At 39.1% G+C, this 23,422-nt stretch overlaps 1 protein-coding gene and 1 pseudogene across 2 annotated transcripts in view; one reads left to right on the top strand and one right to left on the bottom strand.

Moving 5' to 3' along the window:
• CDH13 (cadherin 13) overlaps positions 1-23,422 on the bottom strand; it is a 1,315,977-nt gene that overhangs the window by 1,027,974 nt on the left and 264,581 nt on the right. The window lies entirely within an intron of this gene.
• Positions 7,354-7,472, top strand: LOC118611783 (annotated as a pseudogene).

Below are 23,422 nucleotides of genomic sequence, written 5' to 3'. Positions count from 1 at the left end.
AAATAAGACTGGGCTAAGCTCTCCAGGGGATACAAAGATGGATAAGACACAAATCCTGCCCTCTAGGTGTTTTTACTCTAGTTAGGGACCTATGAAAACAATCAATAATACTGAACGGTCTACATTTAACTCCAAATGAATGACTCCTAAAAGAGATGCTGAGCTGGGGGTAGGAGGTGGATTCAGGTGAAACTAAGTACAAATTGGATATAGAGGCCATGAAATCCAGTTGGTCCCCAGGCATCACTTATGAACTGATGTGCAAAAGGGCTGTTGGTCTCCTGAATTAAGGTGGGGGGTACACCTGGAGTAGAGTCGGATGACTGAGAAAGGCATGGCACGATGCCCATTTCCTCCTGGGACTCAGCAATCATCCCTGTAAAACAGATGAGTTACACAGGAAGAAGGAAAGGGATGAGGTAGAGGTTCAGAGGGAAGAGCCAACTCCCCATCATTGTGGCCAGACCAGCAGGCACTTGGGGGCTGTGCAGAGAAAAGGAAGTTCTTGCCCTTCACCCTGAGACAGAAGCAGGGTCTGGGGCACAGCTCTGTTTTCCTCAGAGGAAAACAGGATCTCAGTATGGGGCAAGGATGTGGCAAGGATGCTGAGCTCCCAGCAAAGAAGCATGACACCTGAGGCGCTTTTAAAACTGTATCAATGCCAAGTTCCAAGCCCCAACCAAGAGAGTTTTAATTAATTGGTCAGTAATGGGTGGAGTACTAGAGTTTATCCCCCAGGATAATGTACATTCTAATGTACATTGTGTTGTTGAGACCCTCTCACAGAGCTGTATGAAATCCTTTCTGAGAGAACACAGGTTCTCCTCTCATGCAAGTTACAGCTCGTACAAGCTTCTTTGGCCCTGGGACCATCAAGGAATTTGATCCCCATTGAGGGCTTGTCTGGGCACATGAGGTACAGGGTGGGACTTTAGGATTGCTGCTGTCAATCCACCATCTAATCCAAGCCTTTCTCTCCACTACTTCCTAATAACTGATCTCCTTGTCCTTAGGTCATATGTTCCACACAGCAGCAGAGTAAGCCTTTTAAAATTCCAATTACAGCCTTGGTAAAAAAATCTTTTAATGCCTTTCCCTCTTGATTATGAAAAAAATCCAGACGGCCTCCCATGGCCACTGACCTCACAGGAATCACCCTGCCTGCTCTCCAGACCCATTCCCTAACTTTCTTTGTCTTACTCACCTCTGTGATGTAGGCTTTGTCCTGAACTTAAAACACCTCTAACTCATTCCATGCCTCTGGTCTTTTGAATTGCTGCTGAGATATCATTCTCTGTATGTTCTTATGATTGTTTTATCTCCTCATTTAGGTCTCTCCTCAAGTATTATGTCCCCAGAGAGCTCTTTCCTGTCCATGCTACCTAATGGAGCCCCTATCACCTTCTGTCTCCTTCTACTTAATGCTCCGTCATAGTACTTATCTCCCAATATCACATGTAAATATGTGTGTTTGTTTATTATCTCTATCCCACTTAGAATATAAACTCCAGGAGGGCAGTCCATCACCTAGAACAGTACCTGCCATTTAGTGAACAATAAATATATATTAAGAAAAAATGAACAACTTCCCAAACTATTAGGCAAGCTGCTGAGCACTTTATATCACCCCTTTTGAAGACCCAGTTTTAGAAGCCACTAACATGCATTGAGCTTCATGGTTACAAAAGTCCCCAGGACTAAATAAATACTCTTCTTCTGTTTGTCCCCATTTCATCCCAGCAGGCATCAACACCGCTGACTTACTATTTTTGTTTACTTAGTTTTGCTTCTCTCTACTCACATTAATGTCAGCCTCATGAGACAATAATTATGCCTGATTTGTGTATTACTATAACCCTAATATTGAGCAAAGAGTAAGTGCACGGTAAATTTTCTTGGACGTCCATCCAGCTAAGCCTGATTCTCTTACATTTTGCTAGTTAATACTTCGCATTTTGCTAGTTAATACTTCGCATCGAAGGGCCACATCTTACATTTACTAAATTTATTAAATACCACTTTGTTATAGTCAACTCCTCATTCCAGTCCAGTCCACTGAGATCTTCTCAAGCCTGATTCTGTCATTCAGCACAACACCATGCTTGCCTGTCTGTGGAAATTTCATAAAGCTGCCACCCACACCATTTCTCAGGCTGAGATGCGGTGGCAGACAAGTGGGCAAGCCCCTCCCTCTATGACTTCCTTTGCTTTCATTGTGGACCAAGTTTGAAAACTCAAGGCATAGCCTCTGCAAACTCCTATGCATACCTACCCTCCCCTACCCCGCTTCCTAAAAGGAGGAGGTACAGAACAGACCAAGGGCTTGGGAACAGGCTAGACCACAGTTTGAACTCCACCTTCTCCATCACCTGCTTTGTAAATTTGGGCAACGGCGATTCTCTTCACCTCCTTGCAGCTGAGTTTCTTTTCTCTGATACATGGAGACAATAATTCCTAGCTCTAGAGTTGTTGTGAAAACTCAACACAGTGACAAAGTACCCAGTACCATTCTAGGCTTTTGATGAATACTTCATCTGTATGCATTTAAAACAAAACAAATAACTCTGATAGGTCAAATTTGGAAATAAAAGAGGAAAGTGAAACTCAGCTAATTCACTGGGTCTTTTTTAAGCCAATGAAAATTAAAAATCTGTATATCTACAAATTAGTTCAAATCAGAAGTCATGGGGATAGTTTTGGTCATTAGTTTAATACTCCCATTAAAGTCCCCATATATCCATGAACTTGAAGACACAGGGGTGTCGGACTTATACAAGGGGCATCAGAAAGCTGTGTAGAAATACAGGTACCTATAGTAGGCCGGCAGGCCCATGGCTCCATATGCTCTCCATATACTACAGTACCAATGCAGTATGCTCATCCAGCTGGCATTTTTTGCATCTACCTCACAATCATTTAAATAATGGGGCAAACTGCAAAGATGGAGAGATAATCATAAAAAGCTGAGGGAAGTATGCAAATAGAAAACTCTACAAACTCAGAGGAGGTTGGGAGAACAAAGATAATCAAGAGTATTATCAACACGCCCCAGGTGTGCAGGCACTGGAAGCCTGAGGGGGAGCACGTGCTAGGAGGGGAGGGGCAGAGCCCCCACAGCTCTTGGTCTGGTACCTGTTTTCATTTATGAATTTGCTTTCTTGAGCTCTGAAGAATCCTGACAGATGCAGCTCGAGCACATTAGAGAGTGGAAGAAAGTGGAAATTAGGTATTTCCTATAATGTCTATTCTCTACCCTCTTCGTTTACTATGTTCATCCTGAAATGGCAGTTACAGACATGCATTAAAATGATGCCAATGTCATCACCCCTCTGCTCAAAAACTTTCAGTGGCTTTTACTTCACTCAGAGTAAAAGTCAAAGCCCCCACCCAAGGCCTCAAAATGTGTTCCCCAGCCCTGTGATTTCAGTAACCGTCTTCTTACCTTGCTTCACCCAGCCACACTCTGCTCCTTGTAGATCCTTGAACATACATGTGCAGCTCTCATTTCCAGGTTTTGCCTACCTCCCCTTCCCTCTTTCAGCCTTGGCTCAAAGGTCTTAGTCTCATGGAAACTTCCTCTGTCTATGCAAATAGGAAACCCTCCTCCTTGACTCTTTCTTTCCCTGCTTTACCTTCATTAACACTTATCACCACCTGATGTAGCTTATACCTGGCCTCTTTCTTTGGTTTATAATCATTTTCTCCCAACTAGAATGCAAGTCCAACAATAACAGGGCTTTTTGTCTATATGTCCATTGATATTTCCCCAGTGCTATCAACTTTACCTGGCATGTGTTAAGGACTCAATGTATATTTGTTGAGAGATTTTGTTTGTTTGTTTTTGTTGACTAAAGCTACACGTTTATTTTGCTTCTCCCTTTCTCTTTCCATTTTTCTACCTTATAGGGTTGCTGAGAAGACAAAAGGAGCTAATTCCTGATGAAAAGCTTATTGTATTGCATCGGGTACATACTTAATAAAAGTTGGATGCCTTTATTATTTGGCAAGTTTCACCTCAGTATACAGTGAGCATTGGTAGCAGAGGCTTCCTCATTGTGGCACTGATGGGAACTGGACCCACCATGTGGGTGGAACCCTCGGGGTCAGGCAGGAACAGCTGGGATGGGAGAGGCAAATAAATCACAGAGAGGCATGCTCACCCCTACACTGCCATCCTTTAAACCAGGGGTCCCCAACCCTGAAGCAACAGATGGATAAGTTTCGTGGCCTGTTAGGAACTGGGCCACACAGCAAGAGGTGAGCGGCGGGCCTGCAAGTAAAGCTTCATCTGTATTTGCAGCCACTCTCCAGCACTAGCAACACCGCCTCAGCTCCACTTCAAATCATCAGGCATTAGATTCTCACAGGAGCACTGATCCTTGGTGCCAAAAAGGTTGGGGACCACTGCAAACTATACCAACAGTGATGCTGACAGATCCATGCATCTCAGTTATAGCTAATTAAGGAAAATCATTTCCACCTCACCCAAGTAATCAATGCCCAGAGCCAATTCTGCTTTCTACAGAGGTTCCCACTCTAGCCAGCCTGCAAGGACTGGCCCCTACCAACCTCACCAGCTTCATCTTGCATGATGCTTCCCCTAACCTTCCATTTTCAGGGCTCCAGCCACCACCTGTGTTTCTAGTTCCTTGAGAGCCTCTTGTCCTTTCCAGTCTGCATGATCTGTCAACTTCAGTCTCCTCTGAAGTTGCCAAAATCAAAGTAGTAGCTTCACATTAACTGATTAACTTGTTAGTCCCATGAAAGAAGGACCGAACCTGGTTTCACTGACTATTGTATTCTTTAGTGGGGACACATCATAGGCAGATGTGTGTGTGTGTGTGTCATATTTTTAACTAGTTAATAAAGATCTCACTCTCATTGGAATCCCTCTACATTTGAGTCTGAGACTACTTTCCACTCCTTGTCCTTCTTAGTCTAGTGAGCACTATCTCCCAGCTTGCCTTCCAAGTACCTCCACTAACATCTTTCACCAGCCCTGAGCACTTCGCTTCCAAGAAACAAGACAATCTCCTCTCGAAATCACTATCCATGGGATTAATCATGATCTTTTCTCTATTTTCAGGCCCTCTGTCTAGGACAACAGTGGGTTCCACCAGTCATACCTACAACACACTCTTTAGGAGTTTAAAGTGTTGATTTCTGGCCTGGCCTGAGTGCTCAATAGCTTCTTCAGAACTCAGGTAAAAGACATGTCTTCAGAGGGGCTTCCACTGACCACCATGTCTGCAAAGCATCCCCCTCACTCTCTGTCTGTACCCTCATAATGCTGCTGATCATCAATGTGTGGTCCATGGATTAGGAGTAGCAGCCCCACTTGAGATCTTGTTAGAAATGCAGAATCCTGGAAACTCACCCTAGATTTGCCAAATCAGATATTGCATTTTAACAGGATTCCTGAGATCACCCATGTGCACATGAAAATTTGAAAAGCACTGCTTTAGAAGAGACACAGCTTGTAATTGTCTAATTTATTTAGTAATCACTTGTATTACTCTCAACTAAAAAGTAACATTCATGGAGGAAAGGACCTCCTCTGTCCTATTTATCACTGAATTGCCAGTGTCTAGCTATTTGTACATGGGAGGTGTCAAATAAATATGAAATAATAAATAAATAAATAAATAAATAAATAAATAAATAAAAACATTTTCAAAGTTTCTTCGAACCTAATGTTTTATGATTAATGGTCTTCTCTTTTTAGTTCATTTCCTTCTCCTTATTGTCCAAGTTGAGTTTTCCTGCCTTTATCAATCATTCATTCCTCACCTTCTGTGTAGGATGTTCTATGCTGAGCACTGAAAATCGTTAAAAGGCAGTAAAGATCACACTGTTTAAAACAACTTCTGCATTTTGTCTGATGACACTTTCGATTTCTAATTCCACATCTCCCTGACACTAAGCAGTAGGTAAATTTATTTTTATCCTTTGTGGCCAAAGAATTGTCTACTTTCCCAAGAGCTCATAGTTTTCTGACTAGATACCTGGATCTTTGGAGCATTTCCTGCTTTTCCATTACTAACAAGACTTTATACAGTTCCTGGACAGGCTGCATCTTGCCTTGCTGCCAACAGAAAACACCCCCATGACCACCACCCGGGCATATGCAATGGCCTCCTTGGGTCCAGGGAACCTCCAGCCTTCACAGCCTGATTGTCTGCATTTGCTCACTTTGCCTGGCAAGTTGCCTTCTCTTTAGATCCTGGAGAGCTTTGCTTTATATCTAGCTTTAACCCTAACTTCCTTGTTTTTCCTTAATTAATAGTTTTCCCCCTTGTCTGATATGTTCTTCTCCTCTCCAAGGGGATTCCTCTTCACCCTTTGAGACAGACCCAATTCATAGTACAAGAAATGTATTCCCACAACTCATTATATCAACAATAAAGTGGGGAAACTATGATCATATATATTAACACAGGCTGAAAAGGCATTTAATGAACTTTTGCAGTCATTCCTAATCCATACTCTAAGTAAAATAGGAATCAAAAGGAAATGTTTGAATACAGTAAATACTTTTTAACAGAAGTTAATAACAAATTATAAAATTTAAAAAATTTCGTAAAAATCAGAAACTGGATAGCAATGCCCACCACCACTGAAAAATTGGTCAGCATGGTCTAAATGGTTCTGGCCAATGCAATGAGATAAGAATATTAAATAGTTGACCTAAAATGAGAAACAAAGAGGTGAAACTCCAGGTGTTTTTGGCTGATGATTTGATTGCCTATCTAGATGGCCACATATGCTAATTTTTAAAATTTTATAAATAGTAAGAGTATTTGATAAGTAACAAGGATATAAGAAGAATTTTAGAGGAAAATACATTCTCCATATCCTAGCAATAAATACCCAAACATAAAAGAAGTAAAAAAAAAAAAAAAAATACAATAGTAAAAAAAATTAACAAGAAAGCCATGGAATTTATATAAATAAAACTATCAAATCTTATTAGATAGTATAAAACAGATTTTGAACAAATGGAAAGAGAAACTATGATCTTCATTAGGGAAAAATGAAAGTGTTAAAAATTACAAATATATAAAATTTAATGATACTCCTATTAAAACATGAATAGAATTTTTATTTCCTTTTCCTTGAAAGCAAAATAGTCTTCATTTCGTATAGATGAAAAAATGCTCCAGAATTCTAAAATTTATACATACATTTATTTAAGACTAAAGATAGGTAAATTGCCTTAGCAGACATCAAAACACACTACAAAGCCACTCTAAACAAACCAATATAGATAAGCATAAGAATAGAAAACATATCAGTTGAAAAAGATGGCGGATCCAGAAATAAATGCCAGTAAATATAAGATTTTAAAATATAGTCTACGGCCACACCACCCTAAACAAGCCTGATCCTGTCTGATCTTGGAAGCTAAGCAGGTTTGGGCCTGGTTAGTACTTGGATGGGAAACCACCTAAGAAGACCAGGTGCTATAGGTGTAAAAAATAAAAAAATAAAATAAAATAAAGGGATTGTAAACTGACAAGGTCCTTGCAATCTGTGAAGTCAACCAAGGGTTGCCTCGCTTGAAAAAAAAAAAAATTTTAAATGCAGTAAAAGAGGTATCTCTATTCAATGAGAAAACAACGACTTATCTAGAAAGTGGCCATGAACAAATGGCTGCTGAATTAAAAGAATGTGGGGTTGGACTATTATATGATACCATATGAAAAATAAATTTACATGGATTAAAAACAAGGGATTGAAGATCTTCACAAGCCAAGAGGAACCCTGTTTTAAAGGAAAAGTGTATGTGTGTATTCTATGTAAATATTAACTATAAACAACATACTATATAACTATAAACCATAAAACTATCTAAACATAACTAAAGGTAACATTTTAAGTTAACAGAGAAACCAAAGACTTGGAAATTCTGTGCAATGCAGATGATAAATAACAAGTTAATATCTATGCTATACAAAGAACTCCTACAAATTGACAAAGAAACAATACCATAGAAAAATGAACAAAAGATAAAATAGGTAATTCACAGAAGAACAAGCCCAAATTACCAATAAATATATGAAAAAATATGTTCAAGCTCACTGGTAGTCAAAGAAATGCAAATTAAAGTAAAATATACTCATGTCCCAGGCAAAAATTATGAAAAGAGTTAATGCCTATTGCTGGTGGGGATGATGGAATAGTTCTCTCACTTATTACTGGTACAAATGTAAAGTATTTTTGGAAAGCCATCCAGATGTATCTATTAAAATTAAAAATATATATACCCTTCAACTCAGAAACTCTAATCCTACAATTCTGCCCTACAGAATTAATAGCTTCAGTATCTAAAGACAGATGTTTAAGGATGTTTATTATTGTGTTCTTCCAAGAGAAGGAAAATGCTGAAAATAGTGTCCATCATTAGGGGAATATGTATTAAATAGTATGCTCACATCATGAAATATTATATTATACTATAGAGTCAAATAAATAAAGAATGATATTTAGAAAAATTGTTGAGATTAGGACTATTGTAGAATGTAAGATATAAGGAAACATAATATTATAATACCATGTTTTAATAAGCAAAATGTGTGTATAGATATAGACACTTACATAAGAATGAAAAAAATGTATGAGAAATATGCAACAGACTATAAACATGGGTTTCTAATGTGAAGAAAGTCATTAGAGTAGACTGATGGAGTTGAATCAAGTAGAGCTGTGGAGAGAGCAGAGCAGAGCAAACCAAGGTCAAAAGAAAAAAAAAAGACTACATTAACGACATTAATAAACCAATATGTATGACATGACTCTATTTTCCTGTGTGTGTGTGCGGGGCAGGGGGGTGGTTATGTTGGAAAACAAAAAGGTAACACTTCATCTAATTTACTTCTTGATGCTTCATCCCTGACATAGTAATCTTTATGGTATGATATTACTTAGTCAACATAGAGACACAACAAACCTGCCTATAGTCTTGTATATGTTATGCATGTGTTTGTTGGTTGGTGTAAAGAGAAGTGAGTGGAAACCAGCGCCTACCTCGAGCAGGATATGATGAAAGGACAAAGGAAGGGAATATTGGTTGGGGAATGAGCACCTTTTATGGATGTATCTAGTAGCATCCCCACACTGACTCTCAATTTTTAATATTCGGGAATTTTGCAAGACTGTTCTTAAACCTAGTGATAATTAAAAATTAATTATATAAACTTATAACTAAATTATATTTTTAAAAGTTAAGAAATAAACAATACTCATCATTTCTTAATTATTTTACTATTTTTACTATGGTCTATGCTTTGAGGCTAGTACCTGTATGATATAAATACTACATAATGGGGTGCCACTGCATATCTCTTCCCAACTCCATGCTCAGTGATATCATATTGGTAGTTTGAAATCAGCCATGGAGGGAGCATTTACACCACAGAAATTGGCAAGCACTATAAGCTAGGGCTTAATTTATGGTTTTGATGATTGTCTAGATTTTAAAAAGTGATAAAGAAAATGTTAATAATGCAAATTAAATTTAAAAGTGGGTGTGTCTGTAAGTGATTATAGTGTGAATTGAAAAAATTGAGAAAATATTTAAGTTATCGAAATTATTCAATTTAGCAAACGTGCCTCATACCATTGATGAACAAGTGAAGCTCTGGTATATTTTTGTTTCACTTTTATAGAACATTAAAATGTTACTTTATTTCTTTGTTAACGTAAATGAAAATATTAACAGTATTCATGTCAGAAGTATCCTTATTAACTACAACCATTAGATGGCTAAAGATACAAGAGTTTGGCAAAAATCAGTGATACCATTCTGTGAAAAATCAATTGGCCATATACATGTAATTCATATTAAAGAATATTATATATTTTACTGTTATTTATAAATTATATACTGTACATCCTTTATATCAGTAACATATAAGTGTATGTATAAGTGTATGTATGTACATGTATACATGTTTTTTTCCCAGGGAACTATTCGTCAGACATTTATGAACCACACCATTGGTTATATCACTTGTTATAATAAGCATGCACATTTTGAAAAAACATAAACAAAAAATATATATTAAATAATTAAATGCCACCTCCTCTGGGAATCCTTCCCTGTTCTCTTAGTTTCTCCCTGCTTAGTGTAACCACCGTGTCCTTCAGGTATCCCTCAGTCAGTAGTAGTTGTCACAATGCCCTGCAGAGCCTCTGGCTCCTGTCAACCTTCCCCCACCAGCCTGTAAGTTCCTTAGTGCAGGCACTATGTGGAATCTTTTCTCTCACACTGCCACCCCATACAGAGTAGCTGCTCATCACATAAATGAATCTATCAGTTGGAGAATCAGAATGAGGAGCACAGGGAAAAGGCTCAGACCAGATTTATATGAGGAAATATGGACAGGGATTCTTCAAAGTGCTTGCTTGGGACACCAAGAGATCAGCAGTAACCAAACCTCCTAAGACTTTTTACTGTAATTCCATAGCTGAGTTATCTTTACGGATTAATATCATCCACAAAATTCTCAGTTCTTGGATTGTGAATAAGCACAGAAATGTTTGCACTCTCTTTGTTTCTGCTATCTGCTTTCTTTATTTAACTCTCATTTTCGGGGTCTAAAAGTTACTAGATAAACAGAGATATAATCTCATATTCTTGACAGGAAAAGATCCTGGCCCCTGGTAGGATTTTATCATTTCTTTTTGATGGGTAAACTAAAAAGTTCAGTAAGAATGCTCATCTTGCCTTCTGAGAGTCTGGGTGCAGCAGCCAATCCGGATAACCATGACAGGGAGTGAAGATAGGCTGAGAAATACATTCTTAGAAAAGAAAAATAAATGTCTTCATTTTTCTAAGCAAATGTATTCCTTCAGTGTAGGGGTGCAGTATTGCATGGGGACTTTGGACATAGGGTTGTGAGACAGATTGGACCTAAAATACTAGCCCTACTGCCAATTAGCCACTAGCCTTGGGCAGGGTAGTTGACCTTGGTGGACCTCAGCTTTCCCATGTATAAAATAGAGATTGTAATAGTACTATACCATTCATTCATTGTGAGGATTAAATATGGGCTGTGAAATGAAAGCATTTGTGCACATAAAGACTTGTACAAAGATGTTCATAACAGTTTTATGTGTAATAGTCAAATACTGGAAACAATCTAAAAATCCACCAACATGTGAATGGATAAACATATTGTATTATATTCATACAATGGAATAGCACTCAGCAACAAAGAGAGAATAAACTGTTGATATACATCACAACAAGGATGAATCTCTATATAATTACATTAAGTGAAAGAAGCCAAACCAAAAACAAATACATACTCTTTGATTTCATTTGCATAACATTCTAGAAAATTCAAAATTAGTGACTGAAAGAAATCTGTAGTTGTCTAGGGACAGATCTTGGGGCTGGGAGATAAAAGAATGAGGGAACAATTAGAACAGGGCCTAAGGAAACTTTTTGGAGTAGTGGATGTGTTTGTTATCTTGACTGTGCTGATGGTTTTGTTTTTGTGTGTGCGTGTGTTTGTGTGTGTGTTAAAACTTATCAAGTTATACATTTTAAATATGTGCAGTTTATTAAATGTCAATTATACATCAATAAAGCCATTAAAAACTATTTGGGATAAAAGATGTAAAGTGCTTACAGCAGTCTCTGGTATATAGAAAAAAGTCAATAAGTGGTGGCTTTTATCATGAAAATGATGAAGATGAAGGAGCTGACAATATAATGACAACATTCTTGCTGCTGTCATTCCTGGGAGGGAATACTACTTCTTGAGTATATCCTTGGAATGTCCACACTCCTTTCTTTTCCTCCATTAATCACTTTGATCAACTAATGACCAGCATGGTTCTCACCTCTCAGTGCCCCTGGTAGTCATTCCTTCCCTGACTGTCGATACTTCTGTAGCTCAAAACCTTTCTCTTCACTGTATAGCAACCTAGAGCCTTGACTTTGGGCTCAAGTAGACATGTGTTTTCTAATCTGTAAATTGGGAATGGTAATTACAGGGATATTGTTGGCATGCTCAGAGGAGATAGTGTGAGTAAAGCATTAAGATTTAGAGAATAAACATTCAATACATGGTAACTTGATGTCTTATATTCCATCTCATATTGGTTGAGCTGTTCAAGGGCTACTCAATAACACCCTCTTTTTTTCCTGAGTTTCCAACAAATTGAGACAGAAGATGAGCAAGGGACAGATAAAAGCCACCATAGCCCCTTTATTCCCAAACAAGCCTAAATTGGAAGAAGTCATTTAAGATAAAAGCAAAACTTATTCATAGTACTAAAAATCAAAATTTGACAGATGTATCCATGTAATACAGCAATGGCAACATTGAACTCAGGTAGCCTCCCAACATAAAGGCACAGAAAGGGTATTCTAGGAAAGAACAGAGGAATTATGCTTTCTGTGAGCTCATGCCCAAGCAAAATAAATGTATTTCTGAGCTGAGAAAGTCAAGTACATTGTTCCTGAATTGTGTAGCACATAACTCTCTCCTCTCTCACCTTCCAATGGTGTGGAGGGAGCAGAAGGACAGAGAGAGTCCAGGGGTATCACATTAATGGAATTCCCTCCAAATGAAGGGAAATGTCAAGAGTAGGGAATAAACATTGCCCCCTTTAGAATACTATTTTCATTCAACATTCACGAGCAGAGGTACCAATTTCCTAACTATATTATTTCATAAGGGCTGAGCACATAGAAAAACTCAATAAATGCTTCTGGCCATAAATACTGAAATCATTTCAGAAGTCAACATGGGGAAAAAGAACTCCTCAGGGCAGCAGCCCTCTCCTTCAGAGTCACAGGAGCTTACCACTTCTCAGATCAATTCACTACCCAGATTGAAACACTAGCCCAACAGATCATACAACTGTTATACATGACTTCTGGATTAGTATTAAATACTACTGTGTCATCTTCCATGTGGAATCCCTTCAAATGTCCAAAGAAAGTTATCTGTATCACCCCTCAGTCTTCCTGTCATGAGTTACACATTCTCCATTTTTTTAGTCTTTTCCCACATATGGTAGTTTCACAAAACTTAGCTTCCTAATTCTCTTTCATTGGATGTATTCCAAACTTTCAGTGACCTTATTAAAATGTGTCAGCTTAAGACAAGAGCTACAGGGGCCATTAACCAATTAATCACTAACTGAACAATCAAGCACCTTTAATGGCACAGCTTGTGGACAGAATCACATATATCCCCACAAAGGAATTAAAGCTAACTTGCATGTTCTTAGCAGCACCCTCCCTATGATCACTTCTAATGAATTTGTGGTCAAGAAAAGCTCTGAAGTATTTATTCATGTCAATTGCTTGCAAGCCAAGGTTTCCCAGTCTTACACTTGCACAGACAATTTTTGGGGTTAGGACTCCACTTCTTTCATCCTATTACAATGATCTTTTTCAAGAGATAGCCAGTGTGAAGGGATCCAGAGCATAGGCACACCTGGATAGAAGCTTTGCATATGACTCTCTGAGCTTCTGTTTTCTCAACTATAAAATAGAAATGATACGCATGTCATGAGATTTCTGTGAGAATAAAATGCAACCATGTGTATAAATGCCTTAGCACAATACATGACACAAAGGGGCAAATAAATAAACATTAGCTTCCATTATTACTATATTAAATACACAAATACTATTATGTGAGGAAATAAAAAGTGCGATACTAGGTGAAGTTATGAATTGAGAGAAATTCATTTTAATCCCTTTAGAAAATTTAAGAACTGTATGTATAAAATATTTGATATTGTACATTTTTAGTTATACTAACTACATTTCAGGGACCTATTATATACTCCAGTGTGCTTGTGAATTAAGAAATTTGCAGATGTCTTAGAGAGATATTCCTTTCAAATGTCAAGGATAACTCATTGAGAAACAACCTACCTTCTTTTAAAGGCTCTATCATTAATTTATAATGCCTCACAATCACTGTCAGCAATTCTATGGTCAAATCTTGCAATGGCCTAGGATGCAGTTCCTATGAAACTATAAATTTGGACTCTGTAGGGAGCTATGTACTTTGGTCCTGAATTATCTCTTTTTCATATTCGTGCTACCCTTTTCTTTCTAGTATGAAGACACTCTTCCTAAGTAGAGAAAATAGAACCCAAATAGCAGCTGGGTGACAGCCATTCCCAAGTCCGTAATCTGTCTATATTCTCTCTTCATCTTTCTCTGAATATTTCTATGAAGCTCTTTCTTGTTCAAATTTATTTTGACTTTCAAGCCTCAATACTTTCTAGAGTTTAGACTTTGAAACATAGTGATACATTAATCAATTATAATTAATCAGTCAACTATAATGATACCCATGCGCTTGACTATGTAACTTTGCAGAGCTCTATTACTCTGGACAGAGCATTCTACCTGACCTCTTAACTCTGGGTTCAGCCACACGATTTACTTTAGCTAATGGGATATTATCAAGCAAAATGCAAACTTGTGCACCTCTGCTGTTGCCACAGCCCACTTCCCAGATAACCTCCTGGAGGATGAATGTCATTCCAGTTATGCCAGCCAAGACTATACTAGATCAACCAATAGCCTTCCAACCTCCAGACAGGTGAACAAACCTAGCCAAGATCAGCAGAGCTAATTAGCCCAACTGCAGCCAACTCCATATGCACATAACCCTCAAATCAGCTAGGTCTAGCCAAGATCAGCTAAACTCTACAGATTTCTAGGCTAAACAAATGTTATTGCCATATGCCAATGATGCTTCATGGTTGTTTTTACTCAGCATTATTGTGGTAATAGATAACTAATACAGCCTTTCCTACATGAACCTGCAAAAATTATGTCTGGAAGACTTAAGAATGAAAGAGGCAGGGGAGCTTTTCTTCATTCCTATCAGCTGTCTCTCATTTAAGCCTTGGGAATGAAAAAACCTTAATGTGTGACACTTATGGCTTCCTCCAAATAGTCGACATCATGGCCAAGAGTCCCATAACCTAAGCCCCACAACAAGTAGAACCTTTATGATTTCCTTCAATATAAAAAATTATCCATTTCCACCAATGGACATGATCACCAGCCACAGAGTCAACACTCAGTTTGACACTAATACACTCAAAATGGATGGCTTGTCTATTCTCTGTCACCCAGAACAATTTTACCATCACAAGCTTGCTTTTGAAATAAAAAATGTTGGGAGAGTTACAACTTTGTCTGCAGCTTGGATTTTTTTCTATTGCAAAGAGCTATTTTAAATGCCCTCAAACTTGTGTGGGAGTGCCAATCAGCCACATTTAATTGGCCAGACTGTGAGCCTCAGAGATGCAATGCTCTTCAGAAAATTAAACATAGACATGATTGTTACTTTGCTCTGTTATTGTGGCTACAGAATGGCAAACCAATCTGTTGAAACTGAAAAATCCAGCCACTCAATTATCTGTCAGGCCCACACAGCTAAACACCCCATAAGCGGATTTTTTTCTTACTTAGCTAAGGCATATTATGATTGAATATATTGCTTGCTTGGCGTTGTGTATGGCCAAGACTCAAGGTCTTCATAACAGTCTGTCAGTTCCTCAGGGAAAGATTGGTCTTAGGAATATAGACATTCATTCATTCATTCACTTAACTTGCAAGAATTTATCATATATTAACTCTGCATTGAAACTGTGTTAGGTTCTAGGAATAAGGAAAAGTTAAATAACAATTTGTTAAATAAACAACTAGCAAGCAAGTAAGTCAGGAATAGAAGTTAGAATCTGGCTTTAAAGCAATGCTTCCCAGACTGAGGCATAGGGGACATTTGCCTATGTCTGAAGACTTTTTTGATAATCATGACTGCAGGGGCAGGTGCTACTTGAATCTAGTGGTTAAAGGCCTGACACATGGCTAAACATCTTATAATTCACACAACAGCCTTCACAACAAAGGCTTATCCAGCTTATAATATTAAGTGTAGAGATTGAGAAACCTTGCTCTAAAGCCATGCAACTAAACTAATTTCTTTGAGAATAAAGTTTCTATCTTATCTATCATATTATTTGTCCCAGAACGGAACCAGCACAGGCAGGTTTTCCATAAATGCTTGCTTGCTGGCTGGCTGCATGAATGGATGATCTCATACCTATAGATGGTATCAGTAGACGTATATAATGGGCACTGAGTTGTTTGGCCATCATAAACTTAAAAGACAGTTTAATTTTCAAACCTAGAGTTTAGGTGGCTCCAAAAAAGGAAACAATCTGGTAATTTTGACTTGAAATTAACCAGATATGGTGGACTGTGCTTAGAGATGAATTTGGTGCTCCAGAAAACCCCACAGCTCTGACCTGGGCCTCTTTCCTAGCTAGTTCCACGTTTACTTCAGATAAAGTATGCTGGGCTGTTCCTTCAAAACTTTCTGGCCTAAAATGAAGATAATGTGTCTTCTTTCATTTCTAAACCACTGGGAATGAGAGTGAATTTGTTTTATCCAACATTCTGTAGATTCATTTGGCCAATTATTCTACTTTGGTTCTGAACTCATTCCTAGTAAAGTACAATCTATTTTAGATGTTAATTTTTAATGGTGTGATTTTGGCTTGTCCTTCAAACACTGATTTATTTTCATCTCTTTCATCAATGCCAGGGAACAAAATAAATTACTCAAGAACATGTTTTCTCGCCTTTGTTCCCCTCCCCGCCCCCAAGAGATTATAAAATTAAATGTCCAGGAGTTGATCTTCTTTTTAACAGACTGGCAATGCACTTCACTTATCAGTGAGGTACTGGGTTAGTGCTATAGAATGAGACATCCCAAGGCCAGTAGGACCCTATCCCTGTCTTTTGGGAGACCACAGTAAGAAGAAGCTCTGTAGTGTGGATAAAATACTGGCAGCTGCACCTGGTGTCCAGGACAGAGATCAGGTATGATCTTGAAAATTATTGACATATATATGTCTCCCATTGGATCACGTGATCCATGGGACAGAGGCCAGGACTTTATGAGAAAGCTTCTCCTACCCCCCTTAAAGATGGCTCTTCATTTGAAATCCTCCATGGAAAATCATATATTGAAACAAGTGTTTGGAAAACTCTTCTTCTTAAAGATTCGGATAAAATGCATGACTTTTGCTAACACAAATCTGGCCAGTCAGGTTCAGCTGTCCAATTGCCTGCCTTAAGACTATAGGCTGTATTTAAATTATACAGTTATTTGGAAACCTAACAAACAACTGTCATCACAACTGTTCTGATGAGTTAGATAGAGTCGGCCAAAGTTAAAAGAGGTGAAAAGAAAGATTTGTTTGTTTTTTCAACAGACATTTACTATGCTGGGCATGATGCCAGATACAAATGACACCAAGCACCAAGCATATATACTCATTACTTTCAAGTTGCTTCTAGTCTACTGTGGGAGATGGGCATAGGTTTATTTTGGTTTTGAGTTTCCTCTTCTTTTCTGTAATTATTTAAAATCCAAATAGAAATTCATACTTTTCTGATTATTTCTTACCTTTCTACTCTCTTTAACTGACTTTACACTTCCTATCTCCTTCTCCAAATTTCTGGTATCATCCATGAAAAGGTATAAATAGGAAGTCCAAAGGCAAGAGCCTGCTAATGTTGGTTCATGGATCACTATTAATCAAGGTTAGAATTCTGTAAGATTTTCTAATTCTTTTTCTTATGTTAATTGCCTCATGTTACAGAATGACTATAGGAATTCTAGGCATTATATCTACAGGACACAGAAACAAAAAAAGAGGGAGAGCCTGGTCATATATTTCAACTGAATATAACTCAATAAAGAATGGAAAACCTTTCTGGAAGGACCTACCCTATAAGTTTTGCTTTATATCTAGTTGTACAGTACCCTGGCACATGGCCCCCCTATCTGGAAGATGGCATAAAGGAATGGATTATGATTGGGAGTCATTCAGCCAAGCAAAAGGGTCTCTCAAGCAATCTTGGTAATATCATTGAAGAAACAGATACTCATAAAAAAAGTTTTATAAACATATAAGAAGTACATGAAGTCAGGAGCTTAGAAAATTACAAATGGGTTATACTGCCTTAAATGCTTTATATATGTTGTCAGAATTAATCATTTCATCAACTCTATCGGGTAAATGTAATTATTAGTACAATTTCACAGACAAAGAAACTGAGATACAAAGAGGTAAAATGATTAGTCCAAGGTCAGATAGCCAGGAAAGGAAAAGTCGGGGCATAATCTTAGTTCTTTAAAACATTTATTCACCTCTTTCTCATTCTTGATTCTGTCATTAAGCACAAATGTGTACAATAAAACTAACAGAAGCATGAAATATGTTTGCAAACACAAAGCATTGGTTGATAAGTTTCCGGAACAAGTAAGCTCAAAACCAAGAATTTCAGGGTAGTTGAAAGGCAATTTATCAACTCACTCATTCATGCATCCGTGGAACACCTACTAGATTTCATCTGTAGGCTAAGGATATAGATAAGAAAGACACATCTTTTTGCATGTGGCTCATTGTAAATGACATGTAAATGAACAAGTGGTCATGCAGAGGCCTGTGCTACGAGGCACTATGTGAGCTCACTGAGGTTTTCTTCACCTTGGTCCTTCCAGAGCCTGAAGCAAAGGTCAAAATGAAAGATTCTTTGGGATGTCCAAGCCCAGGGTGTACAGGGTGAGAAAGTAAAGGGAAGTGAGGCAAGCATCATAGTAACATGAGGTAATAATGTAGGCCTCCACTGTCCAGGGCTTCACGAGGAGCCTCACAGGCTGTAGACCACTAATTAATGGCCCACAAAGATGTCCACAATCTAATCCTCAGAACCTGTGAATGTTATCTGACAAAGCAAAAGTAATTTTGCAAATATGATTAGTTTCAAATCTTATGATGGGGCGAGTGTCATGAATTATTGAGGTGGGCCCAGTAGAAACACAAGACTCATTTTAAGAGAGACACACAGGAGGGTCTGTGTCAGAGAAAAAGACGTGGCTACAGAAGCAGAGATCAGTGGTGTAGAGCCATGAGCCAAGGAATTCAGGCAGCCTCTAGAAGCTGAAAAACGCAAGGAAATTGATTCTTCCCAGAGCTTCCTGAGGAAATGCAGTCCTGCTAATTCATTTCATACTTCTGACCTCCAGATTTAAAAAAGAATAAATTTGTATTGCTTTAAACCACCTAGTTGGTGGTAATATGTCGCAGTAGCAATAGAAATCTAACACACAGTTCTCCTAGCAGGTGTGCCACTTGGAACGCAAGACCTTTCTAGAAGAATTTTATGAAGGAGAACTCACGGAGGGTGAAAGGAACAAGAATACGTCTAACCAGTTGCTTCCAAATATCTCCCATTCTCTATTTGTCAGTTTTTACCTTTCAGCCCCTTAGCAGCTGCTAGGAATCTATGCCCCATGCATCACAGTGGTTCATGTCCATCAGTGTGGGCAAAGTGCTGACTAAGAGAGGAAGAAAGAGGTAGTTCAGATAAACTGGGAAATGTCAAAGTTATAGCCGATGCTGAGAGTGACTAACTCTGCTTGGAGAGAAAATCATTGAAATATTTATCCAGTTCTTTCTGTAGACTGATGTCATTTATAGAGAGCAGTTTTTGTTGCCTGCCTTAGCATCCAATCACCAGTTCTTTGAGTAACTGCATCCTATTCCCTTGGGAAACCACCCTTCTTAACCCTATCCATGTCCCAAAGTGAGCTTATCTCCTAGTTTATTCCAGAAAGAGGGATGGTCAGGACTTAGCCCATTACAGTACAGAATTCCTCACCACAATAATTGGTTCAGTAATAGGCATGGGCCCAAACTGGCCAATATTGCACATACCAGGCCACAGAGACTGGTTCAGGGCAGTGCCCATGACCCACTCAGTTTTGTGGGTCTTAGTTCTGAAACATGTTGCAAATACATCATCCTTTTTACCCATTCACCTTGGAATTGAGAGTATGTCAACCTGGAATTTCCCAGGGTGTGAAGCCAGAATGAGGGGAGAAAAGGGAACACCCTAGAATACCAGTTGGCCTTCTGGATCTAATCACACCTAAACTTACAGGTGGACTTCACATGTATGTGATTCAATACATTTTCATTAACATAAGTCAATTTGAGGGGGTTTATTTTTTTAAATATTTGCTATACAGCACTTTCTTAGGGTCATATTATCACCTCCTGCCAATAGGAAGACCTCTTATTATAGATTTAGATGCTTCCAGAGACTGGAGTAAGTAAGAAAGCCAAACACAGGCAGTAGCCCAAAATTTCTTGAGGACTTACAAGTCCTACACAAACCCCAGCTGTACCTTGACACAGTATCTGCTATTCCTGGGCCCTTTCCCTAATGGCACTAGCCATGGCCATCTCAATAGGCATCCTTAGAAAGTTGTTCTTTGTTCAGTCATATCACCTCTTACAGAACAGGAAAGCAGTAGAAAATCTATTTCTTGGAGTATGAACAACATGACTGTAGATTAGAGTGATGGCTGATCTGTTTGCATTGTTCAGCCCCCAGTGCAGTGATTCTAGTGATTAGACGTGGCCAATTCCAGCCTCTGTGAAATAGAAAATTGCTGCAATTGTCAGTGATAGGTCTGGCCCTGACTGAATCCACCCTGCCTACAGACCCCAAGCATAAAAGTATCTACCAACTCCAGTGGCCCCTGTTCAGAAACCAGGACACACCTCTCAGGAATGAAGAAAAGGCCATTTTCAAGGCAGTAATTACATAATATGTGGAATGAAACAAAAGGGAGACCCTCGAGCTCCATTACTTTGAAGGGTTTGTCAGTGTTTTCATTATAGTCCATTTCCTGCAGTAATTTATCTTCAGCTGTGAAGCTGGGCTGACAGCTGGGGCTTAGCACCCACAGGCCCAGCCCAGGAGAACTGCGAGGAGTTTAATTTAGTTGGAATTGTTTGGCCAGCTACATGCTGAGGACTTGCAAACTATGAATTAAATTCGAGTTTGGGTCCTCTGGCACTTTTGTGGCAGTTCTTGTTTGGAGCATCCTCAATAGCTCACCTGCAAATTGTGCTTTCCTGACAGGCTAAACTATCGGAGGCCAGGAATAAAAGCAGGAGAATCATTTTTTATACTCTTCAAGGGACTATATTTTGGGAAGGAGGAGAAGAAATTTCATAGTTGGAATCTGTGAATGTAATTTATACTTCAAGTTTTTTTTTTTTTTAAATGTCATTTAAAGTCTGATAATCATTTCGAAGTTATCTCCTGCCTTCTCTCTTATGGTCCTTAAATGATCCCTGTTTTAAGTCTTAGGTGCAGGCTCTGAGCCCTCCTGGGGAAAGTGAGACATGATTTGCAGTGCTCCCAGATTCACCGCAGGTCATCTGTCCCCTTGGACAGACAGTCCCAGAGCCTGGGTCTTGGAACAGTAAAGCCGAGTCCTAGCAATTAAGGTGAGGATGAACCCCAGAAATAGCTCCCAGGATGGCCAATGCCTAAAATTAAGTCTTGAATGCAACCCAGAATCCAGCAGTCTCTTTTTATAGTCAGACAAGGGGCTGGGGTGTGGAAAATCAGTCTGAAAAGGTCTTTCCCCTATACTTTTTGCTTTCACCCTCTTGGGAGCTAATAGCTAAACAAACTATGGCCATTCTACAGATATTGTTTTCTATAAGCCATGGACCTGTCCACAAGCCCCTGGAGTTCTCAAGTCATTGTCTTCATCCTCACCATCACATCCACCATCAATGACCTCCATCAAAGTCAAGTCCACCATTATCAATACCATTATCAATCTCATCAAGAATACTATTGAGAACTTACCTCAAGGCAAGCCCTGTGCCATGTAGTACATGTGTGTTCTCAGTTGATCCCCACTACACGTCTCAGTGAATGAGTTTTTATCCGCATTTTACAGTGTAGGAGACTTGAGTCTTGAAGAGACAAGGCAACTCACACAAAGTTACTAAGATGGGAAGCCAGAGTAGACTGACCTAATAATAAGGTTCTGCATCACTATGGAACAGGACAATATCTATCAACAGTGTAGACTCCCCAGGAAGTTGACTCAGAGATAGCGTTTGAAGGTCAGTGTGTATATTAGGGGGAGTCCTTGGGATCAATACCTGTTGAAAGGAGGAGAAGGAAGCAGAAGTAAACAGCAAGTAAGTCAGACTCTGAGGCACAACCAATCACAGCCCTGGTTCATAGCACACAGTGCTCTGGAGCTCATATAGTCTGCCTGTTACATTGCCCTCTCTTGGGATAGGATGGCTGGGCCTTTATATCTTGTATGAGTTTCCTATGGCCACAGTAATAAATCAAATATAGTAACTTATTTAATTCTCACCACAACCACAAGAGATGGGTATGATTCTCTCTACAACAGGGAATACTAAGGGCAGAGAGTTTTAATAAATTGGTCAAAACCACATAGCTAAGGAGTTGCAGAGCTAAGACTTGAATTGTGGTCTGGTGCTGAAATCTGGGATTGCGTGTGCTACATCCTCACTTTGAATGTTAAGCAAGGACAGGTGACCATAGGGAGCTTCTCCACAAGAGATGGGCCTAGTGAAATTAGATTTTGGGAAGAGGCATCAGGGAGCAGGGGTGATGCCAGAGGTTACTACAGTACTGGGGGGAGCGTCATTCAAACCATAACAAAGGGAAGGCAATGAGAGGGATAGGTGGCTTGAAGGAAAGAGAGGTTTCAAGGATATGCATTGGCAGGGAGCCTAGGGGGTGCAAAAAAATGAAAGTATTTTGGAAAATAAAACAGCAAAGTTAGGAAATGTTGGTGTAGGGATAGTGAAATGAATTTATTTTGCAGCCTGTTGAGTTTGAGGCTACTGAGGAACATTTAGAGGGAAATTTTTAAAAATGTATTAAGTCACTTTCAATATCTCCTGTCAGAAACTCATTAAAAATTACTTAGGTTTAAAGAAGCATGTGTTGGCTCGTATAATAACTGAGAAAGGTTAAGTGCTGCCTTTAGGCATGATTGGATTTGGGGGTTCAAGGAAGACATCAGGGCTCCAATCCTTTCCATCTCTGAGAAGACAGACATCATGACTACCAGAAGCCCCAGACTCCAGACCTAGCAAGTAAGCAACTTGGGTACGAGTTGGGGGGCGAGGGGGAGAAGGGAAGAGGGAGAGGGAGAGAGAGCACTTTTCAGACTCCCAGGCCTCTGGTAGTCGATATCCCTCCACTGAAATAGGGGAAGTAGGGGTATCTCTACTGACAGCCTCTCCAGAATCATATGAAGTTAGCACTTCAGCATCCACTCTAATGAGTGTGTCGGTGTTTACCATTCTGCAAGAAGTACATTCCAGAAGGGGATCATTCAGAAGGTAAGATCAGAGAAGAGGGTCTGAGTTCATGACTCTTTAAAAAGCACTTCCTGGCTTTTTCTTAAGTCTCTTCTTGACTTTCCTCTGGGCCTCCAGGTTGCAGGTTCTGCTTAGGAGTACGGATGCCTATGCCTTTAGCACAGGTAAT

The sequence above is a fragment of the Rousettus aegyptiacus genome, unplaced genomic scaffold, assembly GCF_014176215.1.
Source record: "Rousettus aegyptiacus isolate mRouAeg1 unplaced genomic scaffold, mRouAeg1.p scaffold_m13_p_14, whole genome shotgun sequence".
In the NCBI taxonomy this organism is placed as follows: domain Eukaryota; kingdom Metazoa; phylum Chordata; class Mammalia; order Chiroptera; family Pteropodidae; genus Rousettus; species Rousettus aegyptiacus.
This window is presented reverse-complemented; position numbering and strand designations above follow the sequence as displayed.